This window comes from Rosa rugosa, chromosome 6, assembly GCF_958449725.1.
Source record: "Rosa rugosa chromosome 6, drRosRugo1.1, whole genome shotgun sequence".
Classification (NCBI taxonomy): domain Eukaryota; kingdom Viridiplantae; phylum Streptophyta; class Magnoliopsida; order Rosales; family Rosaceae; genus Rosa; species Rosa rugosa.
In genome coordinates, this window is record NC_084825.1 from 33,683,900 (window position 1) to 33,695,866 (window position 11,967).

The following is an 11,967-nucleotide window of genomic DNA, read 5'->3' on the forward strand; positions in this document are numbered from 1 at the left end:
GTTATTACATTGGTATTGTCCAAGATTGATTAACACAATGGTTGAGAAAAGATGTTGTCTGATTGTTTTAATCACACAACAGTTATTACTTCTCTATTGTGCAATTACTATTTACACAATGCCTGAAATAGATGTCATCTGATTGTTAATTCAGACAATGGTTGAAATAGATGTCGTCTGATTCTGAATTCACACAACAGTTTTTAGTTGTCTGTTGTGACATTCTCCATCAGACAATGTACTTGAATTGATGTTGTCTGAGTTTTAGGATTCAATATATGTATATATGCTGGCGCCCTTCTTAATTGACTTTCACACTTTGGCCAAATTTTCAATTTTTCACTTCCCACCATTCGACCAAAACCCGAGCTCGCGCTTCCCTCTCTCAAAATCACCCTTCATCTCCCCGAGCTCACTAGCCATCCATCTCTCCCACTCTCCCTGTCAGCTTTCTCTCTCTTCCACTCAACAAAACTACCTCTCTCTTCTCACAGCGCCCATCTCTCTCGCCCTTACCCGAAACCCTATCCCTCTCCTCCTCTCTCTCTCTCTCTCTCTCCATCTCCCCCCCTGCGTCCCAATAGAACCGGAACCACAAAACCCTAGAAAACGAATTCGCAGAGATTTCTTTGTGGCTCATCTCGGAGGTGTAGCCTGGCGTTGACTCGTTGGAGGAAGGCGAAGAAGATGGTGGCTACGGTGAGCCCACTCCGGTGGTTGGAGATCGTGACGGAGGAGAGAGAGTCCTCCAGATCCACTTTCTCTCTCCTCCACGAATATGAGTTCTTGTTTCCTTTCTGTTCAGCACCCAACCTCCAGATCGTGACGGAGGCAAGGTTTGAATTGTTGAAATGGGTTTCTACCCATTTAAGTGGCTTTGTCCCTTGAATTTAAGTTTCTTCTCTTCCTCTTCAGCACCCTTCCCACTGCCTCATCTCCAATCCTCAGGTCCCTTCTCTCTCTCATCTTCATTTCTCATTTCCATTTTCTTCTTCTGTCTTATTAATTTTGATGTGTGTATGAATCAGTTGCAGGGCTTCAACTATGGAGGCTCACTAAGACCCAGATTCTCTTTCACCACTAAAGACACAGACAAAGGCATTCGCATTCAACCCATTAAAGCCAAAGCAGCAACCACCGAGGCCTCTCCGTTTCCTCTGCTTCAGTCTCCCCGAGCTAAAAACTCTCCCTCTGAGGTAAATACCCATTTCTGATTCTCCTTTTATGCTCTGTTTGGTTGCTTAGAGACTTGAAGCAATGTAATTTGGATTTCACAGCCCTTGGGAATTCATCAAAATTTGGTTTTTCGATTAAAGGTTTCAACTTTCTTGCCTCTAGAACTGAAATGAATCAGTCTTGTTGTTAGGGTGCCTCAGCATAAGGAAGAGGATCAAAAGCCTCTTTAGCAGGGCTCAGTTGGTCTCTTTTTTTTTTTCCCAGTATTTTGGAATGCCTACTTCCTCGGATCCCAAACATATTTTTTATTTTTGCATTCTTTGAATGGCTGCAGGAATGATGGGTTTGCTTATCATGTGACCTGGGGTTCTACCCATGTCTTGAGACCTTCTGTTTACATCCTTGGAAAGTTGAGTTTCATGTACGATCAACATGTTGAATGTCTGCATTTGACTGCCCTGCAGTTTTGTTGAAGGTTAAAACATTTCTTTGTTGGACTAGTGAGTTTCTTAACTCATTAAGTTCGATGGTAGCTTTTGTATTCTGCTTTACCGGCTGGTACATTATAAGTGTTTGCTGTAGTTTTCATGACTGGGGAGTCTTCATATTAATATTTAAAATTGTGACTTTTGTAGCTTGTGTGCTTGGTTTGGTTTCTCCTATTTTAATTTGTGGCTTCTGCCAATATTGAGATTTTATGTGCTTTTATCATATACTCATGATGTCCGTATACTGGCCTTATTTAGTGATGTTCGTGAACATTGCTGATTGAAGAGATGCTGTACTAGCTAGCTGTTGGTGCTATTTTAACTACGGAAATGGTAGATGTCAATGTGTCATGTTGATGCTGAATGAAGTCGGGTCTTACCTGTTTTGCTTTGATGAAACTCTGGTTGGTGATGTTTGGGAGGAGTGAACATTGCTGGTGGTGCTATTTTGACCACAGATATGGTAGATGTCAATTCATGTTCATGCTGATTGCAGTCTGGTCTTAGCTGTTTTGCTTTGATGAAACTCTTTCGGTAAGGGTAAAAACTAAATTTTCAGCTTATATCAATGGGTTCTTGGTTTTTCCCTGATCACCCTTCTTTTGCTTTATTGATTTTAAAAGTTTGATCCTGCAAAGGAACTCTCGATGCTGTGGTTGCCTAAACTTGGTCGGAATTCAGGTGCCATTGCATGTAGCTGATGCAGTTTATACGAAAAATGTCATTTTTGTTTTCTTTTTGGAAAAGAGGGGTGGGTTTTAGGGGAGTGGGCCTAACTCTGGCTGGCTGCCCCTGCAATTGTAGGTTTGGTCTACAATTGCAAGTCATGCCATGAATGGGGCAGGATTATATACATAGAAAAATACTGCACAATTTTTCAAATGAATGCTGCAAAATTAAGTGTTATGCTGTGTGAAAGTTATTCTAATACCGCAAGGTAACCATGTATAATAATTTATTGAATATATAGCTGTACATTTCCTTAATCCAGTTCTCTTCTCTTTATTGGTCTTCCTTTGGTTCTTGATAATGTTTTGATTAAACTATATGGATGTTGTAGCCCATCTTGCGTGCATGAGTGCTGGTAATAGCCCATATAGCTTGTTGGATATTAAAGGCAAGTTGATGAAATGTGAGAGTGCATGATTTTCAGAGATAAATCACTGGGTTGCCTCATTTATTGTCTGGTTAGAAAGAAATTTCATCTCCTCTGGTAAGGCCTCACTCGGCCTGTTCCACTTGGAATTTTATGCCCCGAGTCAAATAGAATTGACTTGGTCATCATCATCAACTTTGGTTGATTGATAGAGTGACTTGGTCAGGACACAAAGCTGATGAATTATTCACCTAAACGTGCTGCTGAAGTAGTCACTGACCAAACGCTTGCAGCTCTTCATAGTGTTTAATGCTGATTAGCCAAACAGTTGCTTAGTTGTTAATGTGAATTGTGTTCATTGGAAACAAGGACAACATGATGTTATGATTTTGGACTGAAAGGTGTTTACTTTTAATGAATTTTTTTTTTCTTTCATTGCTAAAATCTTATCCATGTTCTTAATGTCTATAGTTGGAGCCAGCAGATCCTGATTTCTACAAGATAGGGTTTGTTAGAAGTATGAGAGCTTATGGAATTGAATTTAAAGAAGGCCCAGATGGGTTTGGAGTTTATGCTTCCAAGGATGTTGAATCACTTCGCCGTGCTAGGGTGAGTTGTTTCTCTGGTTTTTTTTTTTTTTTTTTGGATAATCTATTGCACTTGCTAGAGTGTGTTAACAATACAGTTGCATGAATAATGCAGCCAATGCAATTCAGTGTTTATGATGGATATCATAGTACTAGTTGTTGATTAGGTGTTAAGTTTTTGGTGTTAATGTAGCTTTATGCTCAATTTCACAGGTGATAATGGAAATACCACTAGAACTGTTGGAAATGTCTAAAGCTGGAGGTTATTCTCAGTAGCCTTATGTACGTTGTTTAGTGATTCTGGAGTTTATTGGCCTTAATTTAATTTGTAAATATCATATACTTAAACTCCAAATGTCTAAAGCTGGAGGTTATTCTCAGTAGCCTTATGTCATCATGTAGGTCACGATTTTGGTCACACATATTATCCACTTTTTCTTGTTCACGTCGATAGGTGATGTTGAAGTTCATGTCCTGAAGAAGAGGAATTAGTTTTCAATAGAAAAGATGGCCGTATTCTTATTCATTACCTGATATATTTTGTAAGCATATATTTGAGCAAATGTACCACTTGCATCAATAGGGAGACATCGAAACCAGTAAAACCAATTATCCCTTCGAAAAGCAATGTCAATTATCCCTTCGTATAGTGTTCATGCAGTTGTCCTAGCTGTTGGAATCTCCATGCTTCATAAACTTATTGAAAATAGATATTTTGTTATTGAATCTCAGAATGTTTTATGCAAATATCTGTGATCCAATGTTGATTAGAAATCAGGGTTTTTGATTGAAATCAAATCAGTTAGTATTACAAGACAGAATAGTGTTACTATTCATCCTATTCATCCACATAAGGAAGTCCAGTTACTAATTTTAGAGCTCATTTCATGTATAAGACTGTGAAGTGCATGTTAGATCTTAAATTAACCCTATTCCTGCTATTTCTACCTTAATTGGCAGTACTTGAGTTCTGTATAGTGCAGTATTGTGTACGAGGGATGAATTTGTCAAGGTTTCGAACCTGCTACCATCGATGTACTCTCCGTTAAGCTCTGGCTCGATAGGAAGGTGAGTAGAGGAAGTTTAATTTTAACATCACTATCTAGCTTGTCTAAATGACTCTTCTCTACATTTTAACTTTTTCTCCTAATGTGAACTGGGGAATTTTACGAGATTCCTATGAGCCAAACGAAACTGAGCATGTCCTTTGATTCTAGCTTTTATTTCTACTATGCTTTAGATTTCAAATATCGTTCTAATACCTACTTTGCTGATTAGGCACTCTAATCTGGGAAGTTTTAATATAACAAGTCAGTCGATGGTACTTTTCCAGTCATGATTTGATGGAGCTGATTCTTTGTTGTGGACCACATAATCAGGTGAGCATTCCAAATGCAAGCAATGCTTGCTCAGGTTTTGATGATTCGTTCAGGTGGTCTTTCTTTGATTTGACTGTAATTCATGATGACAACAAAGATAGTACAGTAACAGTGCTACAAGCTGATTTTGTGAGTATAAATGCCCCTGCTTTTCTTCTGAGTTTGTAATTATTAATGCAATTTACTTCATAAGTTCAACCGGACTTCTGTCTGATCCATTTTTCTTATGCAGTATCTTGCCAATGAGTTGTTAGTACTGACAGATAAGCAAATAGTTGCCAAGGTGACATCTTACCTGTCAAAGTGCATCAAGGACTTCGAGAATGCTGCTGTGATAAATAAGGACAAGTTTATGTTTTCCGGCTTTATGTATTTATATGCACTTAGGGAATGTTAATTCCTATGTAAATGTTGAGATGAATATTGCTGATGGAATGAAATGGTTTTTGGAATCAAGGATGTTTTGTTCAATTGTACAGAATGTATGTCTTCTCTTATATCTTAGACAATTCAAAAGCAACAGCAAACCATTGTCTAACAAATGAACATGAAGAAAAAAGAAAAAAAAATCTGTTGTCTGAATCATCTATCTATAATAGTTATTAAACATATTCAATTGTCTAACAAGATGTAACACAACAAAAAAATAATATGTTCTGTTGTCTGATGAAATGATACACAATGGCTTTAATAGTTTTGCTGTTGTCTTGTTCAAAGTCAGTCAATAGTATTCAATTACTTTGCTGATCTACAAGCTTCCTTCAGACAACAGTTTTTTTACAAATCAATGTTCTCTAAATGTTCGTTACACGTCAACATTCTTCCAGGGTCTGTCAACTAAAATTACTTTGCACAAGAGTTAAGGTACCAATTGCTGTTGTTCTTCGTGGTATTCAGACAACAGACAATATAGTAGTCGCTGTTGTAGTAAACTTTATCAGAAGACAGTTTTTGGTATTATTGCTGTTGTTCTTCGTGGTATTCAGACAACAGACAATATAGTAGTCGATGTTGTAGTAAACTTTATCAGACGACAGTTTTTTGGTATTGTCTGATTATGTATCAGACAGCATTGAGATAGACAACAACAAACTCTATAATCAGACGACAGTGAAAAACTGTCGTCTGATTGAAAAATTGGTGTAGTGTGATCTTCTATGATGTTGGAGGCTGCTTTTCTTCTTTTCGTTCTTCTTCAGAAGCTGGAACAATTTCTTTCGCTATCATCGAATCATCAGTGGCCATATTCAGAGTATGAGACTATGTGTGATTGACTAAAGCTGAGGAAAAAAAAATCAAAAACAGTATCAACACTGAAAGCTAAAGCATAAATTCAACAACTTGGAAACAACAAAAAATAAAAACAAAACACCAAAATTTTGGGTCAATTATACAAAATTTTACTTGGAAATCTGTTCCTTTGAGGCCTGTAATTTTTCACTTGCAATCGTCAGCTCCTGCAATTTTCACTTGGAATGGACTATCTGCATTCACTTCCTGCAGCCGAAGCTTCTCCCTCGCTTCACGAAGCTCGATTTCCAACAACAAGAAAGATCAGCACAAACCCACATCACCAAGAGCAGTTAAAAACCCTAAAACAATTACAAAAAAGAAAAAGAAAAAAAAAAGCAAGATTTATAGAAAGAGGGAGAGATTGGAGCTATGCGTACCACGGTGGTGGTGGTGTCCTCCACGTCGGATAACGGCGCTGTAGACCTTCCAGGTGATAGCAGACGGTGCAGACCTTGACCTTCCCCGAATCCCCGCAGCCAAAATTGATAGCAGACGTTCCTCGCATACCAATCTTCTCATGGAGTCACGACCATGAAAGATTGAAAGGAAATCGCATCAATTTGGGATATTGGAAGAGGTGGTTTCGAATTCAATCCCAACAATGAAGTATAAAGAGAAGGTTACAGTGGGTCGGAGAGATCGAACCGGCGAGGGTGGGTCGGCGGTAGAAGGGACGATAGGGTGGGTCGGCGGTTCAACAAAAATGGTGGCCGAGAGAGAGAGAGAGAGAGAGAGAGAGAGAGTGAGTCGAAGAGAGGCGTCGTTTAGACTGAGAGAGTGAGGCTGAGAGGTTACTCGGTTAGGGTTAAGTGACTCTTAGGTCTTTAGTTGGGTTAGGAATAGCCTGTGCACACATATTGTAAGCCTAAATCTCACTACCAATAATATGCAAACATGTTTCAATTGCACCAATTTTCAGGCCTTCGGGCTTTTTTTTTTTTTTTTTTTTTTATTTCTTTAGCCTGGGGCCGGACCGTACTATATTTATTTCGGGCCGGGCCTTGCAAAACATGTAAAATAAATATTAAAGCCCGGACCGTTCGAGCCGGTCCCGGGTCGGGTTTCGGGCTTCCGGGCTAAAATCCCAGCCCTAGGTCTTACTTTAAAATAGTACTTTTTATACATTTGATCATATTCTTCAAGACGACATATATCGCAAATTTCTATCTTTAACAATATATAGTCAGCATCTTCATGGATAATTTTTTCATCCGTTGTCCCACATAAATGTTCTCTTATTATTTGTGTAAAGCCATGTAGTATTGAGTCAAAGTGTTTAAAGTTGGTTAGTAAATTTAGTTTTTGTAACTTTCCTTCTAGTGATCATTCCCATTGTTTTAACCATTGCAAAGTGTCTCATTGTAATATTGCTGCTATGTAATCTAAGAATCTTTCTTTTGTCCATATGTTTTTATAATTAGTTATTAAAATGGACATGGATTGTGCCCAATCTTCTATTGTTCTTTCTTGATCTTTAAAAGGTATATGAGTTAGATCAAGATATGTCCCGTTTTGGGCCACAGTTTTTTTATTCATATCATCTCTTCTGGTATAAGTCGGACTTGGTTGATCCATAGGTTCATTTTTTATTCTAAAAGATGAAGCATAATTTATTGTTTTAATAAAATCATCATATGTTTCATCTTGAGTATTTCTCAAGTATTCTTCAAAAGCTTCTTGGTTAGTGAACTCAGGAAGAGATTCTTTAGCTTTTCTTTTCTTTTGAGATTCAGAAGTGTTTTCTTCTGTATCCGTTTCTTCATCACTTAAAATATTTATTTCATTTTCATCTTCATGTGATTTTGAAGATGTTGTTTCATCATTAGATAGCATATTAATATCATAGTTGAAATAAGAAAGTAAATCTTCATATTCCCAACAAGTTGTTCCTATTTGGTTTAAAATATATGATTTATTTCCTCAATTGTTGACTGAGGATCTTTATAGATTGTTTTCCAATGGTCTAAAATTTCAACTATATTATTATATTCATCTTGATTTGGTTCTTTGTTGTGAAGAACCATTATATCTTCTGTTCCGTAGAACAATTTGGGGATTTGGTTATCTCCAGGGTAACTCATCTCATCTTGTTGTAAGATAAGAGTATTAATTGTTTTAGTGAATTCTTGTATTTGTTTTTTAGTCTCTGTTTTGAGATCTATGTCTACAATTTGAGCAAGAGATTGAATTTTTTGTTCAATCTTGCTTGTTGTAGTACTAAGATTAGAAAGTTGTTGTTCAACTTTTTCATTATGTGTTTTTTTATTTTTTGATAGCATATATAACATATCACAGATAAAATTTATAGTACTACTAAGAATAGAAATATCCTTATTATAATTTTTAGGAATATGTAAAGTATGATCATAATTTTGTTCATCATATAAACATTCTAAAGGTTCTGTTATAAAAAGTTTGTCCATTAATATTTCATAGATGGTACCTAAAACCGGTTCTCTCTGGTGCGTAAAACCAGTTCCCAATTAAAAAGCCTAACAATTAACCACCACTTGGTTTAAATGGCTATGTAGGGATATGAGCTTCGAGAGAGTATGGGTTTTATTATGAAATATGTATGTCAAATCTTTTTATAACAAGATTTAAGCTCTAATAGATGAACAAAGAAGTATGATAATAAGATAACAATCGAAAAGTAATTTACATAGTAAGAACACTTAGTAGATGGATATGTACAAGGATGAAACTTGATGCTTGAGTTTCCTCAAGCTCCCAAGCTTTGAAGGCTATATATATACAAACTAGATCTTGTTTAGTTCTAAGACAACATAAACTGAATATCAACAGTAAACTGAATACCAAACAACCAAAGTTAGTTTTTGTATTTGAACACAGCAGTAATAAGGATATCCCTTTAAACACTTCCATTTTTTCACTTAAAGAAGGTAAAACAGAACTAAATGGAAACCACTAAACCAAATTTGGAAAAAAATTATATTGCTATTACAGCACTTAAAGGCCTCGGTAGATACCAAATCTTAGTCAACTCTTCAATTAAGCATAAACACAGCGACTAACTGAATTTAACTTTCAACAAACTCAGAATCGAAACTCTGAAATTATAGAATCAAATTCAATCACCCAAGAAAATCCCTAATTCAGTAACCCTAACCGTAAAAAGCTAATCAAACCCAACACAACAAAACTCAATTCCCAATTTCCGAAACCCACAACCAATAACATGAATCAGAAGAGAACAACAAAAATGACAAAAAGATAAAAAGTCTACAGTCGCTTCGAAGGCGGTAGAGGTTTGTAGATATTGTATAGGTGTCACTTCAACCTAACCATGGTTTAGTCTACAGTCGCTTCGAAGGCGGTAGAGGTTTGTAGATATTGTATAGGTGTCACTTCAACCTAACCATGGTTTGTGACTTGATAATTTGTAACCCTAGTTAGGTTATTTTTGTAACCATAGTTAGTTAACTCAAGTTACTTTTATTAACCATAGTTACTTCTCAATTGTATATATAGGAGTGATGTTGTAAGTTGAGGGACACGGTCCCTTCACATCCATACTTGTCTTTGTAATTGGTTGCTCTTTCCTTTCTTTGCCCAAACTCTGATAAAATTTTTCGCTACATCAATAAAATTTCTCCTTTTGTGTTTATATATATATATATATATATATATATATAGAGTTGTAAATGTAAAATGGGAATTTGTCTACCCATTTCATTTGATAGTCCCTTTATATATAGGGAGAGAATTACAATGGAAATATTAGTTACAATAATAACAGTAAATGCTTATTAAGCTGTAATCGCTAATTCCTTAATTCCCTCTTCATCAGTTACTTTGACGAAGTTACATAATGTGTTTTTCCTTTAACAATAGTATATATAATTGACTACACATAGTATAGTATTTAATTTGAGGGCTTACGGGCCGGCCAGGCTTTTACGGGCCTTTGGCTGGTCGGGCCGGGTTTTAAACCCCTAAATGAAGCCTGGTCCTCTACCCACCAAGAAGGGCTTTTGCGGGCTTTTATACAGGAGTGGCTGGGCCGTACTTTCATCCATCGGGCTTGCGGGCCTCTATCGAGTCAAGAAGAACAAAGGAACAAGAGATTTGGGATTTTCTGATATGTTATTTACCTTTTCCAAGAACGAAGTATATATACAAGATACATCAAGACCTGTTAGGAAACTAATTACAATAGAATAATCCTAATAATACACAATATTCATGATCCTAATTACATGGCATGACTCACGCCAACACTCCCCCTCAAGTTTGTGCATACAGATCACGGATGCCCAACTTGTCAAGTGAGTCACATAAGGCTTTACTCGAGAGAGCTTTTGTAAGAATATCCGCTAACTGTTCTTCAGTAGGAACGAAGGGAAATATAATGATCTGTCCATCCAGCTTCTCTTTAATGATGTGTCGATCTACCTCCACATGCTTCGTGCAATCATGTTGAACAGGATTGTGAGCAATTTCAATTGCAGCCTTATTATCACAATAAAGCGGCATAGCCTTTTTCTACCTGAACCCCAAATCCATCAACAAATTTCTCAACCACAACATCTCACACAATCCTTGGGCCATTCCTCTATACTCTGCTTCTGCACTAGAACGAGCCACCACCTTCTGTTTCTTGCTCTTCCAAGTAACCAAGTTACCACCCACAAACGTGAAGTAGCCCGAAGTAGACCTGCGATCTGTAATATTACTTGCCCATTCGGCGTCTGCGTACCCGGAAACATCTAGGCGACTGTGTTTTGAAAAGAGTAATCCCTTCCCTGGAGTATACTTCAAATACTGCAAAATACGAAATACAACATCCACATGAGTCTTACTGAGATTATGCATAAACTGACTAACCACACTAACTGCATAGGCTAAATCTGGTCTAGTGTGGGATAAATAAATCAACCGGTCAACTAACCTCTGGTTTCTTGCTTTATTCGTAGGTACTTGATCCAAATACTCTGCTAACTGATGATTCTGCTCAATAAGAGTATCAACAGGTTGACAGTCAAGCATACCTATTTCTGCCAGCAAGTCGAGAACATACTTCCTCTGACTCAACACAATACAATCCTTCCCACAAGAAACTTCAATTCCCAAGAAATATTTCAAATTACCCAAATCTTTCATCTCAAATTCAGAAGATAACTGACCTTGTAACATTTGAATCTCCTTAAAGTCATCACCTGTCACAACCATGTCATCAACGTAAATAATCAAGGCAGTCGCTTTACCACACCGATGTTTAAGGAACAAGGTGTGATATGAATTCTCTGCCGGTACCCAATTTTCTTCATGAACTTGGTGAACCTGCCAAACCAAGCTCTAGGAGACTGCTTCAAACCATAAAGAGATTTTTTCAATTTGCACACTACCTGCTCTGCAGTAGAAGTACCATATCCAGGAAGCAAATCCATATAAACCTCTTCGTGCAGATCACCATGCAAGAATGCATTCTTAACATCAAACTGTTGTAACGGCCAATCAAGATTAGCAGCTAACAAAAGAAGTCACTGGTGCAAATGTCTCATCATAATCCACTCCATACTTCTGAGTATAGCCTTTAGCCACTAGTCTTTCCTTGTAACTGTCCACGAATCCATCCGAATTATGATTCACGGTATACACCTACCGACAACCAACTGTCTTCTTCCCGTGTGGTAATGATACTAACTCCCACGTACAATTCTTCTCAAGAGCATCCATTTCGACTGTCATTGCTTGCATCCACTTCTCATCCCTCATTGCATCATGCACTTTACTAGGGAGAGACACAGAAGATAATTGATTCACAAAGGCTACATACGGTTTAGACAGCCTATGGGTCGACACATAACTAGCAACGGGGTATTTAGCTTTTGCACTTAGAGTAGGTTCATAGTGTTTCGGGGGCTGACCACGGGTGGAACGACTAGGCAGAGTTTTGGTGGGAACAATATCTAACATAGAAGAAG

At 37.3% G+C, this 11,967-nt stretch overlaps 1 long non-coding RNA gene across 4 annotated transcripts; it reads left to right on the top strand.

Annotated features, from left to right (window-relative positions):
• Positions 1 to 345: 345 nt before the first annotated feature.
• On the top strand, positions 346 to 2,673 carry LOC133713387 (uncharacterized). Of its 4 annotated transcripts, none has more exons than XR_009847984.1 (5): positions 346 to 948; positions 1,029 to 1,196; positions 1,511 to 1,676; positions 1,923 to 2,198; positions 2,288 to 2,673. It is a non-coding gene; the product is annotated as an uncharacterized LOC133713387 (long non-coding RNA). The 4 variants fall into 4 exon arrangements; XR_009847986.1 differs by having other exon boundaries at positions 1,511 to 1,597; XR_009847985.1 differs by having other exon boundaries at positions 1,035 to 1,196.
• Positions 2,674 to 11,967: the final 9,294 nt, after the last annotated feature.